This window comes from Vicugna pacos, unplaced genomic scaffold (genome assembly GCF_048564905.1).
Source record: "Vicugna pacos unplaced genomic scaffold, VicPac4 SAC-SAT, whole genome shotgun sequence".
In the NCBI taxonomy this organism is placed as follows: Eukaryota; Metazoa; Chordata; class Mammalia; order Artiodactyla; family Camelidae; genus Vicugna; species Vicugna pacos.
In genome coordinates this window covers 18,788,646-18,800,587 of record NW_027328721.1, presented here as the reverse complement: position 1 = coordinate 18,800,587, position 11,942 = coordinate 18,788,646, and the positions used below count along the sequence as shown (strand labels likewise).

Genomic DNA, 11,942 nt, shown 5'->3' with positions numbered 1-11,942 from the left:
TGGGCAATGACATAACTGGAAATACAAATGGCCAAAAGCATAAATATATACAAAAATTGCTCAACTTCTCAGTTGCTTAAGTAAATGAAATGAAATTGCAATCTGTTTTGTTTTTGTTTTTGTTTTTCCATCTATCAGATTGGCGAACATTAAGCTGATTAGGTTGCAATGCTGGTAAGGTCACCATTTGGGTATTCTACACTTCACTATAGTGGGTACATTTTCAGAAACTAATTTGATGATTTCTAGTAAAATGCACTTGATCTTTGACCTAGCTATCTTGCATTCAGAAATTTATGCTATAGAAATATAAATACCAGACACAAGTTTTGCAACATGATTTATAGGGGGGATAAAAGGATACAGTCTGATTTTGTTTCAGGAGAAGCAAATCTTCTTCCTATGAATCATTATGCAGCTAATTATAAAAAGAATGATTTAGATATCTGTGCTTTTGTTTGGAAGAAACTCCCTGATACTATTATAAGTGAATGGAAAAAAATCCCAAGTCAAAGTGAAATCTGCAGAATTGATTACACTTAGTAAAAATAATGTGGGGGCAGAGTCTACCTACTGTGTAGAATATATTGGCATGCGCATTATACAAGATGATAGAGACAAGTGTGGAAGGCTACAGACTGAACTGTGAGCACTGGTTACTTCAGTGGCATGCCCATTGGAAGCAGGAGGGTGGGGTGGTGCTCCATCCTCATCTGGGTTGTTGAACTTGTTTTATAACAAATATATCTACCTTTGTAATTAAGATTCACTTTTGAAAAGCCACAGTCTGTGTCAAAACTGAATGAATAAATTTATCAGTAAATAGATAAATTGAGGAGGATGGACTTAAGTAGCCTTCTCTAAATGCTGCTTCTACATTCCACCATTCTCTGACTTTATGAAACACTTCTGAACATTGGTTACTGAAATATTGTTCAAAACCTAAGTAAAATGGAGAGGTTCTCAGCCACTCTGTGCTTCTGTCTCTCACTTCTTCCCTCTAAAGATATGCATTTTCCTCCACCCACATAGTCTATAACTTCTATACATCGTGGTATGCTTTCTCTTGACTAAAACCTTTGAAATGATAGCAGAATGCTAAAAGTGACACAATGCAAGTGTGATGAGATTTGAAAGGAACAGTAAATATTACCTTAAATGTATCCATATAAAACTAACATCGCTAATTGTCAGTCTTGTAAAATTTTCCAGCACCATTTTACTAAGAATTGTTAAAACTTGGGCCTAGGTGTGACAAAGGGAAAAGATATTTTTCCTATTTTTTATCTAGAAGGACACAACAGTTTCTTTCCCAGTCAAATTTTGCCTTAAAGTGCCTCTATTCTGGGTCTTCACTGTGTAACGTGTCTCAAATCACAAGTCACCTTTTGAGATGATCACTTCCTAGTATGATGCTCGAAGTGTTTTCTATCTTTTAATTGTTCCTTAAGCATTTATGATTTAACATCCATTGAAAGGGGATTGGGAGAAGAACAGTAGGAAGCAAGTGGTAATTATAAATTTCCTCAATGGCTGAGTTCCTTCTGTAAATATATGCAAATATGTGCAAATATATGCAAAACCAACTGTCCTCTGAAGCTCTAGTTACTGCAGTTCTGATGCCCTGATGTTTTTTCTGTCTAGAATACTCTTTGTACCATGATTACATGTATAACTCTGCTTGTTTTTCATGCACTACATAAGTGTGGCTTCCATTTGGAGGATTAATTACCCTGTCAACACTGCAGCATCATATTCTTTTCCTTCAGACTTTATAAGTGTAACATGTTGCATATTAGGATAATGTTTTTGGTTTTGCTTTGTTTTTATTAGTGAGAAGTATTCCCAGCTGATTCTTCATATTAGATGTGATGGAAATTCACTTGGAGTTACATTTTTTTGTTCATCTCATAGGTCTATAAGTGGTTCTCCATATTTTGGAATGAAAGGGTGGATTCCAATATGAGGAGCAGAGAAATTCTACATCAATGAATGCCTCCAGACACTGAAATCCCCTGATATACACTATTGGTGCCTAGGAGGAGGGCATCAATTTTAATGAGATACGGTTTCTCAAGAGATGTTGTTTTTTTTTGTTTTTGTTTTTGTTTTTGCTTCTGGCTTCCTTCAGGACTTTTTTCTTTACCTTTGATTTTTTTGTATTTTGAAATTTTTATGCTTAGGTATAGTTATTTGTTTGTTTTTGACATTTATCCTCCTTAGTGTTCTCTGAGCTTCCTGGATCTGAGATTTGGTGTCGAACATCAATGTGAGGACATTCTTAGACATTATTCTCTAAAACACCTACATTCCTCATACTGTTAGTATATACACTGGTTAATCTTGTCAAACTCCTTTGAAGTTTTTAGTCCATAGTAAGAGACTGGTTCTTAAATACTGAGTCAGTGTTGTAACCAGTGGAGTATTATCAGAAGCTGGGAAAGAAAAATAATATCTTAAGGATGAAAAGGATACACCAGGAGGTGTTTTGGAGAAAGCATCACAGAGTAGACACTGTTGTGGCCTTTTAATCCTGTTCAAAAACCAGCTTCTTTTGTCTGAGCTTGCACTCCTTCTTAGGCTTCAGAAGTTATCCTGTAGATACAACACTATTCTTCTAGAATCTAAAGGAATTGACAAGGAAGATAGATTCTTAACACCCATCACCCAAGGTGAGAGTGAGAGCTATCAGCCTGAATTCATCAAATTCACATAATACCTTATCTATGAAATATGTCTTAAAATATCCTCCATTCAAAAGCAGGGGCTTTTGAACACAGTTAATAATCTGGACTTGCCTTGGGTAATCTCCAAGGGGAACTCCTACACCTAAAATTCTGATTCCCTTCAAAAATTCTGTTTTGATCAAGAAGAAACTGAAAAGCCCAGTGAGGTTCAGCGACTTACTCAGTATCACACAGATAGTTAGTAGGTAGTTATGATGACCACCTAGAGGTCGAAGGCAGGATTGTCATCTGTCAGTCTACTCTGCAAAATGTAAAAACATAGAAGTTGTATTTATTTTTAAAAATAAGTCCAACTATGAATTGATTCAAAGGAAAAATCTCTCTCTTTCTCGTTACAGATTAGATCAGAGAAGTGGATAATGGAAATCACACTTTGGTGATTGAGTTTGTTTTTGTGGGCTTAACAAATCACTTCCAGCACCAGCTTCTTCTTTTTATGATATTTCTATTGGTTTATCTTGTCACTCTTCTGGGAAACATGGGGATAATGACTCTCATTTGGATGGATTCTCGACTCCACACCCAAATGCACTTATTTCTCAGCCACTTGTCCTTTGTAGATGTCTGCTTCTCTTCTTCTGTCATTGGTCCCAAATTGTAGACTGACATCCTAGTGGAGAAAAAAGTCTTCTCTTTCTTTGGTTGTGTTGCCCAGATCTGGCTTTTTGGTCTGTAGTGACTGAGTGTTTCCCTCTGGCTTCCATGGCATATGATCAGTATATGGACATCTGTAAGTCCTTGTTGTGCACACCCATGTCCCAGCAAGTCTGTATGCACCTGGTGGTAGGGCCTTATGCTGCCATGGGTCTTAAAATCACCATGATCCACATAACTTTCACCTTTCACCTGCCTTACTGTGGTCAGAATATCACCAATCACTTCTTCTGTGACCTTCCTGTTCTCTCTCTGGCATGTGCAGACACACAGATCAGTAAATTTTTACTTTTCATCTTGGCTGGAGCTCTAGGAGTACTCAGTGGTGTGATCACTTTGGTCTCCTATGTTTACATTGTCATCGCTATCCTGAGGATCCATTCTGCTGATGGGAAGTGGAAAGCCTTTTCCATTTGCTCTTCACACCTGACACCTGTCTCCATCCTTTATGGGACACTCTTCTTTATCTATGTATGTTGGAGTTCTAGTTTCTCCCTGAATATTAACAAAGTGGTTTCTGTGTTCTACACAGCTGTGATTCCCATGTTAAACCCACTTACCTACAGCCTAAGAAACAAAGAGGTCAAGGATTCATTCAGAAGAACATTTGAAAGGAAGAAATTTCTTTTGAGTAAGTGAACTATGACATTGTTTGTATTATAGATTGAGAAGGTAAATAAATTAGAACATCATTTGTACTGCAGAGTGAGAGCTAATATTTATGTACGATGGAAAAACTGCAAATTGTGTGTTGAGATTCACTCTTTATTACTCTGTCATCGATAAGTCACACAATGTCTTTAGGTTACAATTTTCTCATTTTGTTTTTTCTTATTTCTTATTCAGCAGAGATGAACTTTAGAACTTTAAACTCAGATAAGTAGATTACTGAATCCCAAGACTTTAAAAAAACATTGTTACTCATATACACACAAAAATTTATGACTAGGATATGAGAGGTTCTTTGTTATATCCTGAATAAATATTATCGTCATAACCAGTGACTTAGAAGTATTTCTATTTTGCTTATAATATGTTGAGATCTCTCATTGTCTGTGATCTTGACCTTGACTCATTAATCACAAACTGTTAAAAAGTATACTATGGTCAAAATGTAGAAACTTCCACTTATAGGATAAATACGTCTAGGGCTGTAACATACAGTGGTGACTATAGTTAACAATACTGCATTGTATATTTGCAAGTTGCTGAGAGAGTAGATCTTAATAGTTCTCATCACAAGAAATAAAATTTATAACTCTGTTAGGGAATTGATAAACTTATTACAGTAATCATGTTGCAATATATATAAATACTGAGTCATCATGTCATACACCTTGGGCAAACACAATATTGTATGTCAATCGTATATCAATAAAATTGAAAAGGTGAATTATTCAGGAATCATGCAACCATAGCACTCTCTACTACTACTTTCATGTTTAGAGGAGGTGTTTTACCAAGGTATTTTACATCCCCTATACTTTTTGCTCATAATAATAATTTCCAGGGGTTTTGCCATGATTTGTGCATGTGAAATGTAGAATACATTCCAGTTCTTTAATAAAGTGTTACTTATTACTATTGTTATTTATTGATTTTTGTGTCATAGGCAGGATATTAATTCCATTTTTACAGTCAATGAGCCAAACAGCCATGAAGAATCAATGGATTGCCCATGACCTCATAATTTGGACTCACATTTTAATTTTTTCCACATACAATATTCTTTCAAACATATTTCTGTGTTTTATTTATTGGAACATAGCAACATATCCAAGAAATGAGGGGGATAAACCATGTTTTTGTATCATTGTAAGTCAAGACTCAATGAGACCCACACTGTCATCTCTGAAGGCTTTCTTTAAAAGACATGCGTAGTATGCATGAGGTCTTGGGTTCAATCCCCAGTATCTCCATTAAAAGCAAATAAACCTAATTATCTCCCTTCCTTGCCGAAATAAAATAATACAATGATGTAAAGCTGTTAAAGATAATAACTTCTGCTTTCTCATGCAGTGTACTTTGGGAAGACAGTATTTGCAAATTGATTCTGATAAAGTTTCTGCTCATTTCAGTGTATTTTCATTTGAAAATACTGATATACTTCGAGTAAATTGGTTTGACAGCAGGTTTCTTCCTGTATAATTAGCATCCTCATTTTCTCAACAATATTCACTTAAGACAAAGCTGATACTGGGGACAGAAAAAATGATTTTAAAAAATAATGTTGGATCCATTGGATGTCTGCATGGAAAAAAAATGGAATTTACCCCCATCTCACAATACACACTAAGATCATCTCCAGATGATTTGGAGATCAAGATGTGAAAGGCAAGGAATTAAAGCATCTGGAAGATAATATTGGAGAATATCTCTGTTACAGGTGGTTGCAAATTAAAAAAATAATAATAAGGTACAAACATACTAAACATGAAAGATAATATTGATTCTCTGAATCACATTAAAATTGAGAACTTAGGCTTACACTGAAGAGCATAAACATGTAAACCACAGCAAGGGAAATGTATTTACAATGCATATAGTTGATATACCTGGAATATATGGATAAATATTAAATTTAAAAAAGACAGGCAATCCAGTCAAAAAATGTGAGCAAGACATTTGAAAAGGCAGTTCATAAAACTGGTTATGTAAATGTCCTATAAATATTGCAATAGGTTGCTCAAACTCGCTAGAAATCAGGGAAATGGTGGTTAAAGGCACAATGAGATACCACTCCACACTCACTGAGATGGCCAAAGTGACAAATACTGACTCTCATGAACTACTAATGGGAGTGTAAATAATGGGTTTTGGAAAACTCCTTGAAATATCAGTCAATATGAATATATACATACCTTATAACAAGGAAATTTTACTGTCAGGTATCTTCCCAAGAGATATGTGTGCTCATGAACACCAAAGGACATGGTGTTCACTGGATGATCTTTGGAGAAAAATTCCCAAAATGTAAAAACTGAGAGCAACTCAAATGCCCAACAACACAGAAATGGATAAATCATTTGTGAAATATCAATATATTAGAATACTAACAGCAATGCAATATATGGACTAGAGATTTATTCAACCAGGGATAAATTTCACAGACATGATGTGGATGGTGGAGATGGTGTATTTCTTGACGTAGGTGGTGCTTGCATGTTTGTGTTCACTTTGTAGTAATCACTGAGCAGTACACTTAAGATGTGTACATTTTTCTCTCTGTTATTCATCAATAGAAGCTTAAAAATGTAGCATCGGGCTTGCCTTTGTCAGTGAAACCTCTTTCAATTCCTCAGGAAAAAAACCTGCACGAATAGAATAGAAACTCTTCATACATTCTGATTCTCAGTGATTTTCCTGTCCGTGTTGGGAAAAAGATAAACAATTATAATGTCAAATAAGGCACCCTTGTGGTGGATCCTCTATTATAATGTACTTTAGTTGAGCAGTTCCAGAAATTTTGTGGTACTTCTTGTGAGAAAAATGCAGACATTATTACATCATTGCACTAAAATTTATTCTTTAAATAGTTTAAGAAGGAGGTAAGAAATAAGGCATTTATCTAAACAATTACTGTGATCCCAGTGGATTTTTAAAAGTGTTTAAAGAAAGCAAGAACATTTTAATTTACATCCTTCTTAGCAATACAATCCCCAAGGTATGGCATACTTTAGGGACATAAATTCTTCCAGGACAAAAAATGATGTAACTACTTCTGGAAACTGTAAACCACGAGAATATTATGTTTCCGAGTGGAATCATTAGTTCCTTGGGAAGAAAACTAATAATAAAACCAAGTGGCTCCTAGAAAGTCTGACTTCTCTGTGCAGAGTATGGGGGTGGGGATTGGGGCGAGGGGAGGTGAGGAGATGAAATGCATGCTGAAAAAGAATGCAAATTGTACTCCATTTTAATTTTAATTTTCTAAAGAAGAAAGGAATTCGTTAAAATGTAAGTTTAGACTTTTTTTTATTATTATCATTTCTGCTTCTTTGTTTATCTTCAAGAAGTTCAAAATGAGTTAAATGGATTTATGGGAAAATAAAAATGTATGACATTTAAAATGTGTTTATTTGGTACATACACACATATCTGGTTAGAATGTTGCACACAGTCTAAGAAGTAATGTGAAATCCTGTAAAATGCACAAAGAGGTTACAGTCAAGTTAAATCCCTCTTAAGGACCCAGTGACTGTGAGGCAGGAAGCTCCATAGAAAGACTGGCAGGACCCCTAGGCAGGACCGCTGCTCTCCTCCCATCACAGTCCGGTTCCCTGGCCCAGAGGTTTTAATCTCACTTTTTGCCTCTAAAGCAGCTAACTTACACCTAGAATTCTATTGGTTCCCTGAGCTCACTTCTGATTGGTTATTACTCTCACTCCTGATTGGTTATTACTCTCACTTCTGATTGGTCCACTTCCCTAACTTCTGATTGATCCATTTGTAATACTTTATTTGCATGGAACTCACTCCTGATTGGTCTATTTCTACAGAGCTTATTCCTGGTTGGTCAACTTCTGTTGTACTTTATTTGCATATGATGTTGCAAAGTGTAAAACTGGCAGCCTATAAAAGGCCTGTATAAACCTACAGACAGGGTCCAGAGCTTTAAGTGTTAACGCCTCTGGGCTCGCTGGTGTAATAAACCTGAGTTCTCCATCTCTGAGTACTGTTTGGTCTCTCGCCTGGATCCATGTTGTTGTCATAACTGAGCTGTAACACTGAGCTGTAACACATTTTTCTGCAACAACCATGCCCTGAATGGGAGAGAGGCTGGGCACAGCTACCTCCCACTAAACCCTGAGGTGTGGTGCCATCTGGAAGCAATATTGCACTGGCTTATGGGCATCATGCTCAAAGCACAGAATGGGAAGGTTAATGGAAAAACTATCAACAAGAGCACAGTTTGCAGATGTTTGAGAGTCCCTGTGATTGAGTAAGCTTGAACTCTTATTTCTCTGAGACCTCATTGCTTGCTTTGTAATCAACAGATCCTTCAGCATTAAATCTGCACTTGGACAGTGGCTGATGATTCTGTATCCCATGAAGAACATGCAGAATTGAGTTGGGACATAGAGAGGTCTAGGTTCCCTTTTGGGAGAGAGACATCATTGAAAGTATAGACTGTATTCAGCCAGGGCAGTGTCTTAAAATCAGATAATTCTATGAGATCCTCGCTCTCAGGCTTTAGGCTCCACCTTCTGCACTTACAACCTCTACTGCCTGCTCTGTAAATTGGGGATAACAAAGTGTTTCTTATCCAGGTTTGGGTGGAAATCAAGTGGGCTGAGGTTTGCAAAGCACTTGGAGCAGAGTCTGGTAAGACTTGAATATTCTATAAATACTTGTTTCTTGTTCCATATTCATTGCAACCTCAGTTGTGTTGTATCATGAAGCCAACCATGGGCTTTAGCACAGCGTGCTGGTAAGTGATGGTGTATTGGCCACCTTCTCTGGTCTTGTCTCAGATATCTTGGGAACTCAGTTTTCTTATTTGTAAAGGGTGAATTTGGAGTTCTCTCAGCTTGTTAGAATTTTAGAAATCTAGAACTCCATATGCATAGCTTGCAATTGTTTCTCACTTTCTCACTTTCTACCTCCTAGGCTTCACACATTTCTCATCCCAAATTGATTGTAGCTGTTTTCTTTTCTTCTCTCTCTTTAAAATTGCTGGAATACCTTAGGGGCTTGTTCTAGATTACTACACTTTTTTTTTTAATATTTTTTATTGATTTATAATCATTTTACAATGTTGTGTCAAATTCCAGTGTTCAGCACAATTTTTCAGTCATTCATGGACATATAAACACTAATTGTCACATTTTTTCTCTGTGATTTATGATAATATTTTGTGTATATTTCCCTGTGCTATACAGTGTAATCTTGTTTATCTACTCTACAATTTTGAAATCCCAGTCTATCCCTTCCCACCCTCTACCCCCATGGTAACCACAAGTCTGTATTCTCTGTCCATGAGTCTATTTCTGTCCTGTATTTATGCTTTGTTTTTGTTTGTTTGTTTGTTTGTTTTTGTTTTTGTTTTTTAGATTTTGGTTTTGTTTCTCCTTGTACCAAAATCTCCTTGTATCAAATTTGCGTGCACATGGAGTCACCTTTGATTATCCATCACATACCAGTTCATGGCCCCTCTCTGCTCAGAAATTATGATTGCAAATTTGGTGTATATCCTTACAGACTCTTTTATTTTATTCTATTTGCACATATTTAAATAATTATAATTAATGAACATATTAAGGTTTAAAACTTGTTCCTAAAACCATACTGCAGAGATCATTCTGTAACTTGCTTCTTCTTCACATGTCTTGGAAAAATAACCATGTTTCCATATATAAAATTACCTATTATTTAAACTTCTGCACAGTATTCCATAGAATGACTGTACCAAGGTTTATTTTGCTATTGCTCTTGTGGACAATATTTATGCGGATTCCAGTTTTTTTTTTTATCATTTTAAACAATGATGAAGTAGACATCATTCTTTTTCCATTGCGTTTCCTTGGGGTAGATATTATGTAATGGAATTTGTGAGTCATTAGGTACTTTCTTTTTCAAAAAAAGTCAAAATAGTGAAAAATTTCCATCCAGAGGCCCCACCCTGCATCATGAGTGATTGCCATTTTTTTCTGGCTGTCTCATCAGTGTTTTATATTCTTAAATTTCTTTATTTTGTCAATTTGACAGGTGAAAATAGTATGAGGTTTTTTTTTTTCAATTTGGCTTCCATGATTATTTGCAAAATTAAGTTTGTTTTTTTTTTAATTCTTATTGGGACTTTGGGTGTCCACTCTTGTGGCATGCATTATATCTTTTGCCTATTATTACAATGAGCATTTGCTATTTTAACTGATGATTAATGATAGTTCTTTGTGTGTTCTGATTTTAATCCTTTGTAATATATGTTTCAATATTTTTTTCCCAATCTGTGTGTCTTGATACTTAGAATGCATGTTGGCATACATTTGTTTAAAACTGTGATGTAGTAAAATTTGCAACATGTTCTTCATGTGGTTTTTATGTTCTGTATAAGAAGACCATTAAAAATAAATCATAACACTTTTCTTCACTATTTTCATATAATACATTTATAGTTAAGATTTTTTAAATTTAAGTGATGTGGGGTAGAATTTTAACAGTATTTATTTTCTCAAATGGCCATTCAACTATTGTAACACTTTTTTTATGAATATTGACTTGTTGAATCTTGGCTTTCCTTACTTGGAATAAAATATTTATTCATAGTCAGTTGACATACATGCCTAGGTCTGCCTGTGGTTTTTCTAAAGGTTTCCTGTCCTTTTCTATTCATCTCTTTGTTCTAGTAAAAACACTTTACTCTTTTAATTATGATAGCTTTAAATCTGCATTGAATATCTTAATTTTTCTTTTTAGAAACTATATTGGCTATTTTTAAATACATTTTGTTCCATAAATTTTTCAAGCAGATTGTTTCATTAAAAATTATATTTAGATGTTGGTTGAAATTGCATTAAATTAGCCACATAGTTTGGTGAGTGTCCTTGCTCAGTCATCCTAAGACAGCCAGGAACAAGTCTGTAGTTGGACCAAGCCAGCTTTATTGAGCCATTCCAATGAGACAATCACACACCAGAAGCACCATGGGTATCTCACTGAGCAAAGAGGAAATAAAGTTATTGTGGGATTTTTAAAAAGGGTGGAGTTTACATGAAATTTAAATCAAGAAAACTTTCGATAAGCTCAAAACAAAGCAGGCTGTATGTTAAGGAGGCAATATCACAACACGCCCACCGTGCAGACACAGGGTCCTGTTTCCCTAGAAACTACAAAGTGTGGATGGATGTGGAATGTGGTGTCCGGAAGTCCCTCCTGAGAAGCTCTGTGCCTGTGTGGGAAATTGAGACTCCTTAGCCATGTCAAAGTGACTTACTTAGATCTTCCTGGTCAGAGTGGCATGTTTCATCTTGCTGGTATAATTAACAATGAACATTTTTAGCTAGCCTATACTTTTAGAAAATACATTTTCTCATTGAGTGACAAGGCAGTTGTCACTCAGAGAAAGTGTTGTTAAATGCTGGCAGCTGCAATGTTATCTGCGGGAGAAGTACTGTGTCTTGTTCTGCTTACAGATGACTTACCTGTGTCTGCTATTCCCGCCCAAAGGATGGCCACACAAGTCCTTACTCCCCGAGTCTGAGTTAATTTTTACTTTCTCAGGAGGAAATGAATCTTTATAATTGAGTCTGTTTCTGTTTTATACATAAGAAATACATAAAACACATTTTTTTCACTGATTTAGGCATTTCTTCCTTTGCTTCAGTAAAGTTCAACAGTTTGTACTTTTCTTCATACAAATTTGGAAGATTCCTTGTTAGGCTTATTTTATGATTAGTTGATCAATTTGAGTTGATGAATATGAGTTTTTTCATTACAACTCATAAGCAATTGTTATTGAGTTTTTTACATTGATCTTCTAAACTATTTGTTGAACTCTTCAATTTTTTTCTTAGAAAAATCTTATTAGTTGACTCATCCATT

At 35.4% G+C, this 11,942-nt stretch overlaps 1 pseudogene; it reads left to right on the top strand.

Annotated features, from left to right (window-relative positions):
• The first annotated feature begins 168 nt into the window (after positions 1-168).
• Positions 169-4,040, top strand: LOC140692175 (olfactory receptor 5G25-like; annotated as a pseudogene).
• The last annotated feature ends 7,902 nt before the right edge of the window (positions 4,041-11,942 follow it).